The sequence below is a fragment of the Ornithorhynchus anatinus genome, chromosome 13 (genome assembly GCF_004115215.2).
Source record: "Ornithorhynchus anatinus isolate Pmale09 chromosome 13, mOrnAna1.pri.v4, whole genome shotgun sequence".
Taxonomy (NCBI): domain Eukaryota; kingdom Metazoa; phylum Chordata; class Mammalia; order Monotremata; family Ornithorhynchidae; genus Ornithorhynchus; species Ornithorhynchus anatinus.
In genome coordinates, this window is record NC_041740.1 from 12,693,587 (window position 1) to 12,715,312 (window position 21,726).

General features: G+C 38.0%; 1 protein-coding gene across 18 annotated transcripts in view; it reads left to right on the top strand.

Annotated features, from left to right (window-relative positions):
• Positions 1 to 21,726, top strand: part of PARD3 (par-3 family cell polarity regulator) — a 471,934-nt gene that overhangs the window by 240,108 nt on the left and 210,100 nt on the right. The window lies entirely within an intron of this gene.

The following is a 21,726-nucleotide window of genomic DNA, read 5'->3' on the forward strand; positions in this document are numbered from 1 at the left end:
CAGGGTAATCAGGTTGTCCCACGTGGGGCTCACACACTTTTAATCCCCATTTTACAGATGAGGGAACTGAGGCTCAGAGAAGTTAAGTGACTTGCCCACAGTCACAGAGCTGACAAGTGGCAGAGCCGGGAGTCGAACTCATGACCTGACTCCGAAGCCGAGGCTCTTTCCACTGAGCTACGCTGCTTCTCAGCGTGTCTTTTAGTGTCTTCAGCATCTTTGGACACTTTTTTTTCTTGGTGAGTCTGGGTATTTGCCATCATTGTGGGTAAAGGTATTGAGAAAGGAATTTGCAGAGAAGCAGCATGGCCTAGTGACAAGAGCTCGGGCTTGGGAGACAGAGGATGTGGGTTCTAATCCCGGCTCTGCCACTTGTCTGCTTGTGACTGCTGTGTGGTAGCTGAATCCAGATGTTGAAAATGTTAGGTTGAATACCTCAGAGAGCTATTAAATTTTCAGCACATGAGAGAGGGAGAAGCAACAGAGGATATAATTTTTTTGTCCAGCTCTCCAATAAATATATCCTATGCCATAGTCAACCGGGGTTTAAGTAAATTAGGACCCTCTGGAGGCATCGTACCTTTTGTGGTCATCAGCGTAGCGGTCCTGAACTAAACAAGACCTCAGTGATTGTTCTGGGATAGCACACCTGTTCAAGGATCTGGTCTGGTGAGATATCATCCAAATTCTGAGCTCAGGCAACAAGGGAAGCTTGGGGCAGTTACTCGGCAGTCTGAGATTTGAAGGGGTGGTATAGGGAGACAGAACACCATCTGGTGAATTTTCCGCAGTACCACCTTCTGTCTCCTCGGCCTAACCAATGCTGACCTTGATTGACAGCTGGCAACCAAACGTCTTCCAACTCTGTCCTCGAAAATGTTTAGAGCATTGTCATTTTGCAGGAAATAATTCTGTGTTGATAATATGTGAGTCTGAATTAGTTGAGGAAGTCTTTTTGAAAACCTGCTGACTATATGGCTCTGTAGCTTGTTGTGAGCAGCATAATCTCTTTTGTATGAATATCAGTAAAATTAAAGCATTCACATATTATCGCAGGAAACAAACCATGTTACTGCTAAAGGTAATTATAGAATGATAAATACAGGTGTTTACGTGTACTGAAACACAAACACAAAAATGAGCACTTAATACAGTATTTGGCACAGAGTAAGCGCTTAAATATCACTGCTATTCAAAACAGGTAAATGAATTTTGGACACAATTATATATCATTCTTATGCTCTTGTTATGCACATGATTTGTGCCTTTGCATGGTGTGATTTTAATATATTTGGTTTTAACCGTAACTTCTCTAGCCTTCCTGTAGTAGAACAGAAATGGAGGATGTATTTTTCAATTCTGTATTATTAGGAGGAGGAAAGGAAAAACAAAATTTTCTACCTAGTGACCCAAGGGTCAGACTTGGAAAAACTTGAATGGTAAATATATTTCCGTGAATGTGGGGTATCATTTTCTAAATCCCTTCAATACAGTCTGAAGTTTGCTTTTTTTTTTTCGGTTTAATCAGTCCTGACCTTTCTCTGAAAATTTCTTGTAATTGAATGTGTATTTAGACTATTAAGTGAAGGGTGTTATCAATCTACACTGACAGTATCACTGATTTTGTAACATAATTGGTAATCATTTTCTGCTGTGCTGCCATTGATAATACAATCATTAGAAGGACAAGCATCACTTAAAGAAGGCCCTCCAAGAGGTCGGATCAGAAATAGAGTGAGCCCTGTTTTGACCTGGGTGTTAAGTGAAGTATCTGAATTCTGTAAAGAGCGAAGACAGCTCTCTACAAGAATCAACGAGAAAATAACATATTTACAAATAAGTGTTAGATTTGTTAGTCCAGATATTCAAATACATCACTTCTATATTTTGTCGTTTCTACTCATATTACTTTTAATATGCTATACTAAAATGCTATAGGGAGCATCTCAGAGCCTTTCAGTTTGTGTGAGTTAAAAATAACTTTCAATTATGCAGATTTAATTCCAGAAATATTCCAGATTACACCTCTTATTTTGAGACACTGTGCTGTACTTTTCTTATGGCATTTGTTAAGCGTTTACTGTGTCACAGACACTGTTTTAAGCACTGGGTTAGATACAAGTAATCAGATGGGACTCAGTCACTTTCCCTCAAGGGGCTCACAATCTTAGTACCCATTTTACAGTTGAGGTAAATGAGACACCGAGAAATTAAGTGATTTGTCCAGAGTTACACAGCAGAAAAGTGGTGGAGCTGAAATTAGAACTCATGTCCTTCTATCCACTAGACCATGCTGCTTCTCAAAATAGGTGCAAGAATGATTGTTTGGAATAATATCGCTATCTGTATAAAGTTGATCTTTGAAAGATAAATTAAAAATATTCAAAACATTTCAATTTTGAAGCATTTATAGCTGTTACTTGATGGTGTAGTATCTTTGAGGTTTGTTTACTTTGGAACACTTTGCTATTTATGGATCTCAAGAAGAGTTCATTTTCAGTAAATGCTATAATATGTTGGTATGTCCTATTGTATTTTCCATTGAAAATTAATTTCCCATTCCAAAGTGGAAGAACAGAATTCATACTTTTTTTTACTCTCATGTATCGAATCTGTTGTGAAACATCTCTTCACAAACCCTAAAAAACAAAGATTTACCTTTTTTCTCTGACAAAGTCTGAATAAATACTCAAATTAGTCATTGACATTGTGCCTAAAAATAAAAAGGTGAGTACTTCTTATGTCCAAATTCAACTATAGTTACACTTTGGTAAAATTGTTTGAAGATTTTTCCACTGATTTACTTTTGCAGAGTTTCTTAATAAATTCTCATGTTAGATATTTTCAAAAAATACTATAAATTTGAAGATTTCTTTTTTTCAAGAATGACCAACTTCTTTGAAGGCTTTTTTTAATTGCTGTTGTGCTAATGTAAAGGTTAAGTGAAATGCATTAGAGAGATTAAAATTTGCCCTGAATCTTTAGGTGGTCAATACAGTTAATGAATATAGATCTGAGCAAATTAAGATAATTTATTTCTTTGGTTTACATTATTGCGAAACTTTTTAGCAGCATAGAGCTTGCACAGGCAACCATTCAACAAATGCCGCTCCCAAGTAAAGCAAAGTTTAAGGTTTTGCCGGAGTTTTGTTTATACCAATTATAAAATTATAAATGCAGAAAAGATGAAATATAGGAAATGGTTAAGGCCAAGGCCACGTATATCACTAAAAATAAGGATATTTGGCAGACAGGAATTATATGCTATTTAACCAGTTGTTTTTATCAGTCATTTATTGAGCATTTACTGTGTGCAGAGCACTATGCTAGCCTTTGGGAGAGTACATTATAATAGAATTAGAGACATGTTCCCTGCCCAAAGTGCACCTACAATCTAGAAGGGAAGACAGACATTAATACAAGTACATCATTCATAATATGTTATTTAGAACTATGTACCTTAGAGAAGCAACATGGCATAGTAGAGCATAGGCCTGTGAGTCAGGTCATGAGTTCTAATTCCAGCTCCACCACTTGTCTACTGTGTGATCTTGAGCAAGTCAATTAACCTCTCTGTGCCTCAGTTACCTCATCTGTAAAATGGGTATTGAGACTGTGAGCTCATGTGGGACAGGGACTGTGTCCAACCAGATTTGCTTTATCCACCCCACTGCTTAGTACAGTGCCTGGCACATAGTAAGCGTGTAAGAAATACTACTGTTATCATTATTATTATAAGTGCTGTGGGACTGAGTGTGGGGTGAATATCAAATGCCCAAAAGTCTCCCTATAAGTCCTAATCTTTGCAAAGGAATATTGGTGTTTAACCCTGTTTTTCTGGATGGTTGTAGATAATAACTGGCAAAATGATAGAGAAAACCAGAGCATTGTCAAATGCAGAGTAAACATGACAGAGCAGGGTGCTGAGTGGGAAGGAGGCCAGCTCTACGAATTATGAATACCTGTGCAAAGGAAGACCTTAAATCTCCCTAATCCTATCATGATTCTGCCCCTAAGAGTTGCCCAAGCTTTGAAAATTTAGTCTTTGCTTCTACTCTGGCACAGAAAGAGGGCTATAGAAACAGTAGGTCTTAGGTGGAGAAGGGGAGAAAGAGGGAGAAAGGGGTGAAAGGAGAATTGAAAGGAGAAAAGTGGAGAGGAAAGGCATGCGATCTCTATAAATGCGCACACGCACACACATAATGTTGAATGATGGAGGGTAGGATACAGACCATTTCAGAATTGGGGAAATTTAACAATAGGATATAGTAGAGAAAAGAGGAGTGGCTACGGTCATTAGCAGTCTGCAATCCAGTTGGGTCCTAAAATAAGGCGCTTTTCCAGAGAAAAGATTTTGTAGTCCTGATGTTTAAATATGGTGATAAAAATATCACCAGAAAAAGGCACATGAATGGACTTTCCCTTCCTTAATTGTCCTAATGTCTCTGGTAACCAATTCCTCCTTTTCTATGATTACAGCATTAAGGCAGAAGGGCATTAGCTTTCAAAGTAATTGCTGCAATTAAAATCACAAAGACCTTAAATAAGATTAAAGACATGGAAAGTTCATGAATGGTCATAATTTAACAGTTTGCAGCATTGAAAATATGTACATGTTTCTACCTGGAGCATTAAGCTTATATAATTTTAATCAGAATAACTTCAATATATGTTCTACCCTAAATATTCACTGTAATATTACAGATCTGCAGGTGGATTTTGAGTCACTATTCTTGTCTTACCCACTTGAAAATTTTTCACTCACACTAAGTTCAATCCATATTAAATAAATGTTTTCCACTCTTACCTTTTAGAAAACTAATAGTAGCAGGAACATGTGTACTGCCTAATTTCATTTGTATAGGAATATGTATCATGGGGATTCATGTTTCCTTTGTATTAAAATTACTAGACAAGTGTAGGACTATTATCTGGGTTTGAGGATCTTTGTTTATCCCAAAAAAGCAATATTTTAAAGTCATTACACTACACTTTTTTAAAAAGAACAAAGATACACATATGAAAAAGTCTGAATTTTTGGTAGAATTTGCTTTTGTTAAAATCTGGACCTTTTTGGATTTGATTTACATTTTGCTTTTAATTTGTGAGTTACGTTAGGTTTTCTTTGTTAACTTTCACTCTGTCTCAACCTTAAATTTTTAAACAGTGAAATAAGTGTAGCTATTGAACTCGGATTCCTGAGGTTCAAATTTTTAAAAACTTAGCAATTTTCAGTAATTTATTTTAGTTAACTTTTTTTAGTTAACATTTAAGTTTTTAAAAATTATTTTGGCTTAAATTGAACACTATTGGAGTAAAATGTAAATTTGATTATAGTAAGTGTGATCTTGGCTTCCATTTTCATTTGCTTTTTAGAACCCAACTGGGAATCATTTTCTTGAGAAATTTGTCTTGTAATCATAAACAGACATTATTCAGTAATTCTCAGAAGAACATTGGACAGGAGATTTGGAATGAATGATCCAAACTTTTAGAAACAGAAACATATTTTTGTAGAAAAGCCAATAAAACTAATTTTAAAAACAAAATTGAACTTGATTCATAGTTGATGGCAATGCAGAGTTCATGATCCTAGTGGGGCAGTCTATGTAAATGATTCAGTATAAACACATTAATTATTTAGAGGACTGTAATGTGTTGTATACATCTAAGATTCTTGAACTGACATCAGTGAAAAATTTTCATCCGAACAATGCAACACTTTTGCTTTCATTGTGATGTTGACATTTGACCCCTGAAATGAGTTGGGGAAGGGAGAGGACCCAAGGGAGGAGAAAACCCTCAGACCCTTGATTTTACTGACTGGGAGACATCAACTGGGTTAATTCAGCTCTCCGTGAGTTTGATCACTCAGTTTTGTTTCCCCTGAAAATGGACTTTCAGGTTTGCCACTTGGCTGCCATGTGGGACCTTTAGACTCCCCCATTTAGACTGTGAGTCTATCGTTGGGCAGGGAATGCCCAATTTTACATTCCAAGTGCTTAGTTCAGTGCTCTGCACACAGTAAGCACTCAATAAATGTGATCAAATGAACTTCATATTAGCAACTAAAAGATTGAATGTTATAAAAAATGAAAGAAAATCATGAAATATATTTGAAATCATTCACTACAGTAAACATGTAAATGCTTAAAATGTACAAAATCTTCAAATTAAAGGTGACAGTGCTCATTTTAAAATATACTTAATATTCCTATATCTGCTTCTGTGTTTGAGAACTAATTTTTGAGTGTGAAATCTGGCAAAAACAAGTAGAATTTTGCTCATTTCTTTATAAAAACTAAATGTGAATTTGCTTGTTCTGGATATTTTAAATTTGTCATCTCATCTAAATTTCATAACTGTCTTCCTCCTTCACATGCACTTTGTTAACCTTCTTGAGAATTAATATAGCTGGAAAAGTACAAAAGTCATATCTCATTACTATTTTAGGATAGTATTTTGAACTTTGCATCCCAACAAGGATACTCATTAAAGTAGATTAGTATGTTTCCTCCATTCCCTTCCCTGCGGTCCATTACCCCAGAATTAAGTAGAAAGACTTGATTTGATGGACAGTTGAAATGTAGTTCGACATCTAATTGTACAGTCAAAAAGGCTAGTTAAGAAAATCTTAGGATATTCATTTCTAAAAGAGATTTAGCTTCCGGAATTGTGTTTTTATGTTTCTCTAAAATGAGCAAAGTTGTTTTTATGAAGCTCGGTAGTACTATTTTATAAAAATACACTTGTAAGTTGAACTGCCCTTCTTTCTTTTCTCCCCTTCCCCAAAGTTTTCCAGAGGCCTTTGGTGGGTTTTATTTGACATCAGAGTTAAAGGCAACAGGGATTTTATTTTTTCTGTCATTTTATAGCTGTTAATTAAGGAAAATTAACATTTGAAGCAAAATTTTCCTGGGCTTTGGGATTTAAACCCATGTGTAAGATGTTTTGGATATTCCTATACCACTTTGTCCACTGCAGTTTGTTTTTACAGGGATCTTAAATGAGTTGCTATATTAATTAGGCCATTGCATATGAGTGCAATGGAGGTTGAAGTAATATTTGCTGCCTAATTATTACAGTGGTATGCTACCCGGTTACACAGTAGAACTGGCAGGGCTTATCTTAAGTAAGAAGTAGGCTGGAAGTAGTGAGCCGCTATGTCTTTGGTCTATTATTGCCTAACCTTTCTGCCCTAGCAGAAACTTTCATATCCCCTTCCAGTTGTTGTTGTCTTACAGTCCTTCCTACATATATTTACTCTTGCCTAGGCCACACCTGTGTGATGCTTCTTATTATTGTGTTTTTGAGACTCCTGTCATGCCAAATTACATCTCCAGTTATTCTTTGTCTTGTGAGTAGTTCCAAGATTGTTGTTTCCATGGGCCTCACAATTGGGGTAGGAGGCAGCGTGGCCTAGAGGAATAAGACACTATTTTGCTTTCCTTAATCTGTATTAACTTTAGAAAGTTGGAACTCTTATACAGATATTGCCCACCCTGGGCCAGTGATTGGCAGATAACTGTGTAATTGCTCATGCCATGGTTATCAAATGATCTTTATGAGAGTGTATATTAAGGATGTAGAATGAAAATTTAGAAATGTGAGAAAATTGAGTAACATTTTATTGGCGAGAAAAATTAGGGGTGTTAAAAGGTACAAAATAAGTTACTATCATTCCTGTCCCTCTTAAAAGCCCCTTTTTCCCCATTATCAGAGGCAGCATGTGGGGCCTGAGTGGACCACTGGTCTGACTCAGAAATGGTATTTCTTCTGTTTTTAATTTTATGCAACTCTGCTTTGAAATGACTAGACATTTTCATTGAATTTTCCATAATCATTCTTAAACGTATTAGCTTCTAGTTCATAATCGAAGCCCATCAGTATGAGCCAAACACTTACCTTGTGTGTCATAGTATGCATTACTTTGCATAATAATGTTGAGTTTCCTCATTTGTTATACTTTCCATTTCATCTGATTCTTCAGGAGTCTCTCTCCACCCTAGGTTTTTTCTGACCCTAAATGATTTGGTGTCATTGTGGCGTTTCAGCACCTTGCCATCCATTTACTCCTCTGGATCGTTAAACATATATTAAGTAACAGGAGTTCTACTCTTAACCCAGCGGACCTTACATTTTGTGTACATTCTGAAGGACTTTCAATGTTTATTAGAAATTTAGATTGCTTATTTTTCCTCTGCATCTGTTGTATGCAATCAAAATAAATATAGGTCCATCAATTTTATAGATTTTTTTGGCTCACTTCAATCATTTTTTCTACTTTTCCCTTACAATAGTTTAGAGTACATTATGCTGAATGGGAGAGTCAATAAGAGATCCAGCAAATCATACCTACACAGTGGGATGAATATTACATAATTAGAAGCAAGTTAGTGCTTATTAATCTGCTGAGCTACTTTTTTGTAAGAGCAGTCTTTGCTACTTGCTACTGTCGGTAGTGGTTTGGAAAATAAAAATTAAGTTAAGTATCTTGGAAACATTTCCTTTTTATAATTACTAATAATTGTGGTACTTCTAAAAGCTTACTATGTACCAAGCACTGTTCTAAGCTCTGGTGTAAATACAAGTTAATCAGGTTGGACAAAGTCCCTTTCCACATATGACTCACACTCTAAATCCCCATTTTACAGATGAAATAACTGAGGCACAGAGAAGTAAAGTGACTTGCCCAAGGTCACACAGCAGACAAGTGGTAGAGCCAGGTTAAGAACCCAGGACCTTCTGACTCCCAGGCCCATGCTCAGTCCACTAAGCCACACTCATGGTATTTATTGATTGCTTACTATGTGCAGAGCACTGTACTGAGCACTTGGGAGAGTACAGTCCAACAGAATTAGTGGACATGGTCCCTGCCCACAAGGGTTTACAGTCTAATTACACCATTTTTATTGTGGGGTTTTATTTGTGTAAAAACTCGTGTGAGTAAAATGTTACGGACAAATTTGAACTTCTCCTTTCACTCTGGCTGGAATGAAACTGGATGGAATGAAATGCAATTCATTAAGAGTATTAAGCGCTTGGGAGAGTACAATATAACAATAAACAGACTCATTCCCTGTGCACAACGAGCTTACATTCTATCATAGACCTGGAAGAAATCTCCTAACAGATGAATGACTAAGCATGCAGGACCTATCAAAGTCATTCCTCATTTTTAGATTTCCAACCCTGTTGCCTTTCCCACGTCCCTTGGCAGTTGGTTTTAGCATTTAATCCTTGATCATGGAAACAAAACCATCCATTGAGGGGAAAATCTCAGCCACCTGCCTCCTGCACTGGCTATTGGAAAATGCCAAGAGACCCATTTTTCCCACTTTCCCTGAGGCTTCTGACCACATTGGAGCACAATAGAGAAGATCTTTACTGCCAGTCATGGACAGGAGAAATGTGGAGGACAATTGTTCGTAGACTATACCAGTAGATTCAGAGTTAGCAAAATCCTAAAATTCTCCACATCTATAGGACTGGGCGTGTTTCATTTGATGGCATCTATTCTGTTCTTTTCCATTACCAATGGAGTAATATGGGAATTTGTTAGGTGCAGCTTTCTTGGGTGCCTTCCATGCAGCTGTGCTGAACAAGGAACCTATAAACTACTTTATAGGCTGGGGGCATCTCACGCAGCCAAAAAAATATTCAGAGGGTCAATAAAAAAAATACCTTCAGATTCCACAAAGCACAAAGAACTGACACATATTCTTCATAAATCCTGCACTTAGCCAACCATGTCAAGGCAACCAAGAGCTGATCACCTACTAAATTCTGTCATTTGGGTGCCTTAATATCCAGAGTGATGCAGGTCACACAAAGAGTAGAAAATCAAATCAAGAAGATTAAAATGTTCTTTGGGAATCTGATAGTATCTGAAGTTAGGTGTGGGTGTGGGAATAAAGCTTTAAACAAAATGATGGTCTAGAGAGCAATTGTATTTTCCAACCTCCTTTATAATTTAGTTGTGGTCTTGATAATCAGGCTATGTTAAATCGTTTTGGTGTCTCAGGTCAGAGGCTCCATACAGCTCAGATTCACTGAATCCCAGATCTGTAAGGGAGTCCCGAAGGTCAGCCAGCTCATCTGTTTCCCTTCTAGTAGAAATATATCCTCCAAATTCTCGAAATGTGGGCTTTTTGTTGCTAAAGATCATAAAAGAATCTTACTCTTCATTGTTAAACTAGTTCTGTATCTGGCCTAATCCTTGTTTGTTGTGGTTTTTAGTCCATTTATTCTACGTCAGTTTTACCCCCTTAAAATGTAGATATAGAGAACAGCTTGTTGATAAATCATACGTCCTTAAGTTTCAAGATGAACTCAAATGAGTTATTACTCAAATAGATATGTCTAAGTGTTAAGCAGTTTGGTTGTGTAACTAAAAATTAAAACTAAACTAAAAACTACATTCAGTTTTTAGTGCCTACTTTTTTGGGTGTTTATTTAAAGCTGTAGAACTCTCATTTGGTTCTGGTCACTTCAGTCATTTCTTATCGTAATTAATAATTGTATTTGTTAAGCACTTAATTCACATTATCTTTAAAATGTGAATGAAATACTTGTATCCCTCATATTTAGTCTGTGGCTCCATGTGGAACAGGGCAAGCAACAGTGGAAAGAGCATGGGCTTGGGAGTCAGAGGACATGGGTTCTAATCCCAGCTCTACCACTTGTCAGCTGTGTGACTTTGGGCAAGTCACTTAACTTCTCTGTGCCTCAGTTACCTCATCTGTAAAAATGGGGATTAAGACTGTGAGCCCCACGTGGAACAATCTGGTAACCCTGTATCTGCTCTGGTGCTTAGAACAGTGCTTGACACATAGTAAGCACTTAACAAATATCACAGTCAATCAATCAGTGGTACTGTAGGCAGAGCCCTGTGTTAAGTTTTGGGAAAGTGCCATATGATAGTTTATTCATTCATTCAATAGTAATTATTGAGTGCTTACTGTGTGCAAAGCACGGAACTAAGCACTTGGGAGAGTACAAAATAAGCGTAAACAGATACATTTCCTGCCACAACGCGCTTACAGTCTAGAGGAGACAGACATTAACATAAATGGAATTGGTAGGCCTGGTCCCTGCCTACAAGGACCTTACAATTTAAAAGGGGGAGACAGATGTTAAAATAAATTTCAGGTAGGAATAAAGAGAAAGTATAGAGAGATATATGCAAGTGCTTGGGGTGGGGACTGCAATGACTGTTGTCATTATTATCAATGTTGTCACCCTTATTAATAATTAATGATAATTATTACTACTACTAATAATGATAACTGCAGCACGCAAACCTCCCCTAGCAGCGTGTTCTGAGTCATTTAAGCTTTCATACTCTGACTGGTTAGAATATGGCTGCTGTGTTATTTACTGTTACCTTTTTGATGTTAACACCAGAATGTCAGCATTCTCAGTAGACACCTGTAGTTTGCCGCATTCTCCCCGAACAAATTTTGTTTTGGATGAGTTTCTTTTATCTATCATGATGCGTACTTTGATAGCAGTCTTTCTGACAGAAGTGATGGCGGTGTTAAAGGAACTTATGACCCAATCTATGTCATACTTATTTAAAATTACTGAAACATAATAATTGTAGTATGATTTTTTTTAAAAAAGACCTGACTATAAATTAATATCCTTAAAATGGTTTATGAGGTTTAAAATTTTGTTCTCATAAAAAACAGCGATTTTTAAAGAGGTAAAAGCACAAAACACAGTCTGTTTAGTACACTTCAAGATTAACTTTTGCATCATTATCCAAGTGATCAACCTGCTCCATAGTTAAGCACAGCCAGTCGAAACTTTAAATGGTGAACTCAGGTGACCAGAGAGAATTTGAGATTGTTTTATTATTATTATTATTATTATTATTATTAGAATGAAAGACCTAGGCGATTTAGTCTGGAAATTGCCTAATGACAGATTCAGGCTCTAGAATAGCATATGGTATTTGGTATTTAAAGACCTCTTAAATAAGGAAGGAAAAAAGATGGTAGTTCTGGTCCTTGGAGAGGTGCTATGAATAACAAATCCTCAATTGACTTTGAAGGAAAAGGAAAAGGCCAGGTCAGGGTATACTTCCATTTTCTTTGTTTTCTATAATGTCCATGAAGCTTTTTAATGTACAGACACAAATACACACAAACTTGTAAATACCTTAATTATTTTTTTTAACATAAAAATGTCACTATAATTGTTTCCCTTAGTTACAGTCAGTTTAATTAAACTTGATCTATTTTTAGAAGAGCTTCTTTTTCAATCCTTTTCCAGTTTAACAGACTATTTCACAACCTTGCTAATGCACCATTGTGGATGTGTTTTTATATTTCCCACTGAACCATATCATTTCATTCAATTCTTTACACAAGCAATTTTAATGAGTTTTGTACCACAAACATGTATTTCTACACAGTAAATATTGATAAACTAGCTAATTTTAATATAAAATAGAGTTTTTTTAGTCCATAAGGAAATCATGAATTTTTAATTTAATTAAATCCCCAGGGAATAACTTGATCTAACCAAAAAGAAGATCATTATTGGATGAAATCGTGCATTCAAAAACAAATGATAAAATTATTTCATTTAATAAAACAATTCCCTAGTATCTTTATCCATCGTTTGTTGCAAAAAGTTATTTCTCAAATAATTTCATACTCCGTTTTTGAAGCAGTTGCACTAGACAATGCTATCACTGTAAAGAATGCAAAATAGTAATAAAAACCTGTTATGTCACAGTTAATATTTTGCCTGCAAATCTTTGACTGGTTATGACTTTAATGATTTTAATTTGGCATTTATCCCAGACTCGGGAAATTTTGAAATAATGCAACTAAACATGCATAATACGTTGTATTAACTTATTTATCTTGGAAGCTAACTCATTAAGACAGTTAATTTTTGACCATAATCTTGATTCAAACAGTTGAATCAGTCATCACAGTTGAATTCACTGGATCATGAAGGCCCTCCATTATAATCTAATTGTTCACAGATAATGTGACCTACTTTTGCTTTTATGAATCCAACTAGTCAAATGAAGGAATCGGTCAATCAGTGGCATTTATTCAGTGCTTACTATGTGCAGAGCATGTACTAAATAAATGAGAGGGTGCAGTAGAGTTTTTAGACATAATCCCTCTCCACAAGGAGTCTAGTGGGGAAGTTGTGGGAATGGCAGAGTATAAGGATATGCATAAGTGCTATGGGTTTAGGGAGAATAACCTAGCGCCTAGATCCAAGTGCGTAGGAGACACAGAAATTATGGTTAACAAGGAAAATGGGGTCTTAATCAGGGAAAGCCTCTTGGAGTAGATAGGATTTTAGTATCACAGTTTCAGGTGGTTAACCCCTTTGTTATCCCCAACTCCCATCCCGAAGAACAGGGACATTGTCTAATTCCTAGTTGCTCTGTATTCTTTCCCTGCACTTAATTCAGTGGTCTTCATACAGAAAGTGCTTAATAAATACTATTAGTATGAGGGAAGGAGTTCTAGGTCAGAGGGAGGACGTGAGCAAGTAGTCAAAAGTGAGACAGAAGAGACTGAGGTACAGTGAGTAGGTAGGTGTTAAAGCGAAGTGTGTGAGCTGGGTTGTAGTAGAAGATGAGTGAGGAAATGTAGGAGTGGAAGAGCTGATTGAGTGCCTTAAAGCCAATTGTATTGGAAACCAGTTCTTATTCCCAAATTAAACCTTATTTAATAAGTAAAGAACATATAATACTGTCTGTTTACCAGATTCAAATAACACTCACTTGGAATTCATATGTGATGTTTGGTATTGTGCTGCATCCTTGACCATCGGTTTCCTCATTGCACTCCGTGCCCCAGCAGGAACCTGATTGGCAGAGATGAGAGAACTACTAGTCAGCAGCACTATAATGTGTTTGTTCTCAAAACTGAGGTCTTGAATTCCATTCATTTTATTTACTCATATTTACTGAGTACTTACTATGTGCATAGCACTGGACTAAGCTCTTGGAATGTACAATTTGGCAACAGATAGAAGTGCCTTTTGGTTCCAAAGGTAAACCCAAAGACAGAATCCTATTGAGCCACTGAATTCAATTCACACGTTTCAGCTCTTTCTCATAGTGTGCGTTAATCAGAGTGTACGTTAACTTTGAATAGGCAATCAAAACCGTCCTTCTGTTATCCTCTTATCTACTTAGGTGGGAGAGATTTTACAGAGAGATCAAGCTCACTTCCCTTTGAAGCGTAATGGCGTAATGGATAGCGTACAGGACTGGGAGTCAGGAGGTCATGTGTTCTAATCTCAGGTCTGCCACACGTCTGCTGTGAGACGTTGGGCAAGTCACTTCACTTCTCTGTTCCTCAGCTACCACATCTGTAAAATGGGGATTGAGTCTGTGAGCCCCATGAGGGACAAGGACTATGTCCAACCCACTTTGCTTTTATCCACCCCAGTGTTTAGTACAGTGCTTGCCCTAGAGTAAGTGCTCAATAAGTATTATTATTATTATTATTAGTAGTAGTAGTAATAATAATGATAAGCACTTTGTATCAAGCAATCAGTAGTTTTCACTGAGCACTTACCATGTGCAGAGCACTGTACTAACCACTTTGGAAAGTACAGTATAACAGAATTAGCAGTTATGTTCCTTGCCTATAATGAGCTTACAGTCTAGAGAAGTATAACCAACCAGGAGTAGGGTGAGACGTGTGTTGTATTGGTTGTTGAACAAATGAACCACTGAACATGCCCAGTGGGATAGCTGAATTGTGAACCAATCAATCAGTTCTAATTATTGAGCCCTTAATGTCTGCAGAACACTGTATTAAGTACTTGGGAGAGTGCAATACGAGAGTTGGTAGATATATTTCTGCCCACAAGGAGCTTACAGTCTAGAGGACGTGACAGATATTAAAATAAATTATGGCTATGTACATAAGTTGCCATGAGACTGAGATTGGGTAAGTGAAGGGTACAAATTCAAGTGCTAGGATGGCTCACAAAAGAGAGAGGGAGTAGGGGAAATGAGGGCTTTAGTCGGGAAAGACCTTTTGAAGGAGATTTGATTTTAATGATGTGATTTAATAATTTTAATATTATTTTAATATGTACGAAGATAAGCAGATTGCTGAATTCTGTTTTAGGAAGAATAGTAAACAGTCTTTTCCCTCTGGCTGCAAGAGCATGGTCAGAAATTTTCTTCCTGCCCCAAGCTAGATCAGTAGAGGTATTCATTGTTCGTGCCTGAGAAGTCAGAGCAGGATGGTTATAAGATGAAGACTTTTCCACTACGCCAAACCTGTAACCTGAACAGACTTTTCAGTATTCGGAACCAACCAGCTTTTAAATCACTGCTTTGGTTTTGCAGTCCAGTTGGGAGCCCATGAACACTAATGAACTCTGAGTGTTTAATTTAAGTAAAAATATCATTTTAGGGAAGTTGTTTCTTGGTCTTCAAAAATTGTCAAAATCCTGTTAAGACATTTCAGGAAAATGTATGATTTATGTCTTTGACTTTATTGGGCCTGGTGTCCACATTTGTATAATTTCACTTAGGTTGTGTAATTCAAAAGGTTGGGGCTGTGTCCCTTCTTAAAATAACCCTGTTTTGAGCTTTCAGGATTGATCTGGCGTAGTGTCTGGCCCAAAGCCATGTGCACAGGAGCACTTAATAAGTACTATAAACGAATAAATTCTAAGTAAGTGATGCTACCCATTGTAGCTGGTACGAGGCTGGCTATGCTCCAGGAGCTCTTCAAAGTAACTCCATGGAGCCCGTTAAATGAATTTGCTGCTCAGTAATGTTTCGAAAAGGTATCACATAGACACACTTAACCATCTATTTACAAGGTCTGCTTTTCAAGCAGACATAGATAGATGTCCATCTCTCTTTTGTGTTCGAGACAGAGCTAAATTATTTTAATGGTTCAGCTTTAGCCTGCTGTTTGTAACCAGGAAATGACAGAAATGCTTCCTCAAGCTTCATCAACATTCCCGTGCCCTAGAACTGGAGTGTGGATCCATTAACATGTGGAGGCCAACAATGAGCAAATGTAGTTTTCATTGTGATTAGGCTAGCCACTGACGGAACTCATCACGCTTGCCAACTTGGTGGTAGCCAAATGTTATGCAAACTTTCTGAAATCTGCAGATTTTAGAGCTTATCCCCCTAGGAATTTCTGATCCTCTGCTCTTTCTCCAAAGCTGTTGCATTTCCTCCCACATTCCTGCAAATGTGCCCACTAATTGTCAGTTGTGGTGATGGGAGGCTGGATGCTCATAGTCAAATATACTGGATATAAAGGAATCTGATTCCATATTAGTCCTCAACAGGGGTCAGATCAGTTTGGAACAAAGGTGGGCGAGTGGCCACGTAGTCTAGGGTCCTTATGTGGAAGTAAGCCTTGGGATAGATGGAGACCTTATTTCTTGGTTCCTTGCATGGAGCTCTCCCCATCCTCCCACTCTGGCTCCCTTGCACCACTGTCTCTACCCAGCTGGGACTGACCCTTCTGAGAGTTGCATGGTTGCCCTCAACCCGGTTGCTCCCTCCATTAGTCTTCGCTAATCTCCATGGTGATTACAGAATTAGTTCTGATGGAAGGGGCTGATACTAATTGATAGTTAATGGATGGGGTCTCAGACTTAGTGGTGGCTGCTGGATTGGGGGCTTTCTTGGGGTCACTGCTGGTTGACCTCCTCCAGGCTGACTCTCTTGCAGCCAAGGGTATTTGCAGGAGGGAAAGGGGAAGAGAGGATCATGTAGGCTTGGAGCTATCTCACCTTTTCAACTGGGGTTTTGTCATCTGGGTTAGCCAGGACTGCGGCTTCCATAAGGTTGGGGGCTTCGATTCCTGTGCACCTCCTGTGTCCTGGAGGCTGTGGCTCTTGCATAGAAGAACATGGATGACTGTGGTACAGACCGTATTGTGGGATGTTTTGTGGGGGTGTGGGGTCCTTAACTCCAGGCCCTCAGGCTTCTGACTTATGAGCTCTTGCATTAATCTTGCTTTGGCTCAGCTCTTGCTCGTTCCAGAGATCATTCCCCCTTGCTATTCTTTGTCCACTCATGTATGAGAGAAAGGAGGAATATATGTGTTTTTGTGCTCTCTAGCCCCCTTGGGATACGGCCCTTGGATTTTCAACCCCAAATCTCAACCCCTGAATGTGATTTTGTTGTTTATGGCAATAAATGTGTGTTTCCTGAGAGATGAACAAAAAGAAATTATTTCCCTCTGAAAAGTGTTTTCCCTTTTAGGGTGTGTCTCTTGTGCCTTGTTGGATCTAAAGTTTAGAATTAGCCCTGTGTTTTCCATGGAAGCTGCCTCTGCATTGGCTTCTTTTCAGATGTGTTTAACAGAACCATCGTCTCTTGGCCTTCACAACTCTAGCCACAGAAAAAGATCATGTTTTTCTAGCCAAGACATGGTTTTCATAACCTCATGTAGCATTTTGCTTATTTGGGGATTAAGGATGTTCTTTCTGAATAGTTTATTAGCCAGGAGGAAAGAGTCACTGGAACAAAGATTTTGACTGATAAGAACATGGCCATTATAAAGGGACTTCATGAGGCATCCAATTTGTGGATGTGAATGTTACTTGAGAGCCCTTTCAGTTATACGGTGGTGACTGGAAGTATAACATTGGTTTTGTTATCGGGAGCTTGAGGTGGCCAATATGCTGAATTTATGTGCCTCTATGATCTCTTTTTGGGGGGGGCAGTTCAAGATATTAGTTGTATTTATTGAGCACTTACTGTGTACAGTGCACTATACCAGTGTTTGGGAGAGTACAGTATAACAGAGTTGGTAGAGACAACTATATGAAATAATATTACACATGCTCATGGGAACCTGATCAAACCTTTGAATTCCTTGCTTCTGTGAGATTAAAGTATCTGCCATTGTTATATTGGTAGAGTATAGCATATTTTATATAACCATTTTGTGGATTCAGCCCAGAAATTTCAGCTTGTTACTAATGTAAGGGATGAGTGCTTAGATACTGGTGCTGTGTCAATTAGGATTAAGAATGTTACCCATTCCTAAATTTATTTTACTTGCATCCAGGTTATCATCTTTTACATTTAGTTTTAAACAGCCCATTTTTAAAATTTAAAATCACATCATATTTGGAGTCTTGTTTACATTCATAATGCAGTTCTTAGGCAGGTTCAAGATGCTGGTTAACCTTTGAAATGTATTACTTGCCTAGTGCTTAAAAGAGATAGATGGTTAAGAAGCACATATTAGAGCCTCTCACAACCCAGAATCATCAATCTTCAAGTAGCTTGGATTCATGCAGTGCTCTGCCATCCGGGAAGCACAAAGCATATCTACAACACATAGAAAAGCTCAATGCATCTAGCCTCTTATTTTTGCAGACTCTCAGAGGAAATGTCAATTGGACATTACCAACTGCCTCTCTGCCTTGCTTTAATACCTCTTCAATAATTTAATATATTGTCTGACTCAGTGTGCTGAACTCATAACCCCTCACTTATCATTTTGTTGATTGATGTTTCAGTTGATGCCATATAAATCCCTACTTCAAATCTCTGTTTACAACATAATAGCTCCAGTCACATGAGTAATTAAAAGCATAAATTTGTATTGATACTGGCTATAAACTGCAGCAGATCTATTTTTCCTAACAAACATAATTAAATTATCTCACACTTAAATATGAAAAAAGGATATTTCCAATTCAGATATTAAAAATGGTAAATCCACATGATATATGTATGTTTAATTTTGCATTACTGGAAGTAAAACCAGCCAATAAAGCAGTACTAAAACTGTTTTTTACTAGACCCGTGCACATTTCTGATATTCCTTTTAATAAAGTTCTGTGGGCAAATTTACTTTTTTTTAAAGACTAATATATTCTCATGTCCATTACAGTGCCTAGGTTACTTCAAGAAATCATTGTTTCAGTAACTTAAACTTAAAAGCAGATTTGATTATATTACTAACCCCTTCATTAAATTATTTGGTCATGTCGTCCATTTAAATGACTAGGCGTCTGTATGTATCTGTGTGCCTCCACTAACTGTGTGTAGTTTTTAAAGGGAAATAAAATGGTGGCATTATTAAGTGCCCACTTGGGTCAGTACCCTGTTTGGGAAGTACAAGCTTTACACTCTTGTAGTCAAAGGCAGTCAAACAATAATATTTACAACTCAGGTCAAGATAAATGAGTACACAATCTACTCATGAGTGTTCAAGTAGGGTATGAATAAATTCTTTAGTGCTAAACTTGGCTGAAGGGATGATGTGAGTCAGGGTACTAAGAAATTAATCTGAGAAGGTTTGTAGGAACCATTAGGCACATAATACATGCACAGACAGTCCTGTGCAAGGCACTTGTGAAAGTTGCCAAATTTTACACAGTAGGGGTGGGAGAAAAAAGCAGGTAGAAAAAGTATGGGAAAAAAATGAATGTGAAAATAGAAAAGACTCAACAATGAAATTGATATATTAATGTGTGCACATCAACATTCGAAGTGTTGTTTGGGATGACGTGACCAGGGATTGTAGTAGTTTGTTGGGAAACCCCTCTTTGTTGGAGGTGGATTTTCAGACCAGCTTTGAAGATGGGAAAGTTTGTTGTCTGGTGAATTTGAAGACGGGTAGAGTTCCAGGCAATGGGAAGGGTGTGAGCAGTATATTGTAGATGGAAAAGTGGAGATTGGGGTACAAAAAGAAGTTCATTTTGGGAGGGGTGAAGCGTACAAATTGGGATTGAGGGAGGAGAGAGAGAAGATACATGAAAAAATCACTCATGAAGAGTCTTGAAGCTAATTGACAGGGCCTTTTGTTTGACAAAGAAATAAATTGGAAAGTTTTGAAGGCTCTTGAAGAATAGAGTGATGCTTTCTAAAGGAAAAAGATCATCTAGGCAGAATTTAGCATAGAATGCATGCGGGAGAGATGGGAGGAGGGGAGACAGTGAAGAGGCTGATGCACTAGTAGATTTGGGTGTCATTTGTAGAGAAGGAAGCAGTGTGGACAGAGCACATTTGCCCTAATGGAAAGAGCACAGGACTGGAGATCAAGAAACCTGGGTTCTAGTCCCAGCCCTGCCACATTTCTGCTCTGTGACCTTGGGCAAGTTGTTTTCCTTTTCTGGGCCTCAATTTTCTCATCTTTGCAATGAAAGTTAAATACCTGTTCTCCTCCCCACTTATTAGACTGTGAGCCCTGTGGGGGACAGGGGCCGTGTCTGACCTGATTATCCTGTAACTATCCTAGTACTTAACACAGTACCTGACTTGTAGTAAGCCGTTGACAAATACCACAATTATCATTATTGCTATTATTATTATTACTATAAAGTTAATGAGCTCTCCTTGGATTTTGAATCCTTTCCAATCCTCTAATTATGGCTTTTAAATGGCATAAAGAGCATTCCAGAAGTGTTGGCCTTTGCCAACGTGGAAGGCAACTGACCGCTTCAGCCTGGGTCAGAACTCAACAAGATGGGATTGCAGAATACCAGTTGTACACATACATGTCAGTGTTGGTCTGTGATGCATTTGATTTGAGTGTGGTCACAGTCCTTGACCTGGTGGCTTAGATCCACATTGGTCTTTCCCTGTATAGAAAAGAGGCACGACTGATCAGCAAGGGTTTGCTCTCTAATCAGCCTCAGCTTGCTTCATTCCATTGTATTTATTGAGCACTTACTTTGTGCAGAGCTCTGTACTAAGCACTTAGAAAGTACAGTTCAGCAATAAAGCGAGACAATTCCTTCCCATACCGGGCTTACAGTCTAGAAGGGGGAAGAAAGACATCAAAACCAGTAAGCAGGCCACCTCAGTAAAATGGCCTGGGGACTTGGAGCCCAGAGCCCAGACCTTTGCTGCTGTTGGAAAATTGAAGAGAGGGAGACAGGAGCTTGGAACTGCATTGCTAACATTTTAGGGAAGCAGCCTGGCATAGTGGCAAGAGCCCGGCCTTGGGAGTCAGAGGTCGTGGGTTCTAATCCCGGTCCGCCACTTGTCTGCTGTGTGACTTTGGGCAAGCCACTTAACTTCACTGAGCCTCAATTACCGCATCTGTAAAAATGGGGATTAAGACTGTGAGCCCCACATGGGAGAACCTGCTTAACTTGTATCTACCTCAGTGCTTAGAATGGTGCTTGGCACATAGTAAGCGCTTAACATTATTATTATTATTATTGTTTAGACCATAGTTTTCACAAAAACAGTCAATATGTAGTATTAATGGAGCAGCTATTATGTGCAGAGCACTGTAGTAAGCACTTGGAAAGTACAGTAGAATCAGTAGGTATGATCTCTGCTCTCATGGAGTTTGCCATCTAGTGGGGGAGACAATCAATAAAGCAAATTACAGAAGGAAGTGATGCGGTATGTAAGATCTCTGCAGTGATGCTATGAGGATTTGTGAGTACTTAAGTGCTTAGGAGGTGTGGAAGAGCTGCCATGGGGATATAAGATGGGGAGAATATAGATATTGATCCAGTATGGCGTCCCAGAGGAGGTATGATTTCAGAAGTGTTTTGAATGCAGGGAGAGCTGTGGTCTATCGGATATGAAGATGAAAGAATGTTCCAGGCTGGAAGGAAGGCATAAACAAGTGGTGGGAAAGCTGAGAATGAGGAAAAGTGAATTTATTGCTATTAATTAGGATTTAGCAAACTTAAATCATTCCAAAAATAAATTTAATTCCAGTTCCAAACCACCATGTTGAGTAACTTGAAATTTAGAAATTTCATTATCTA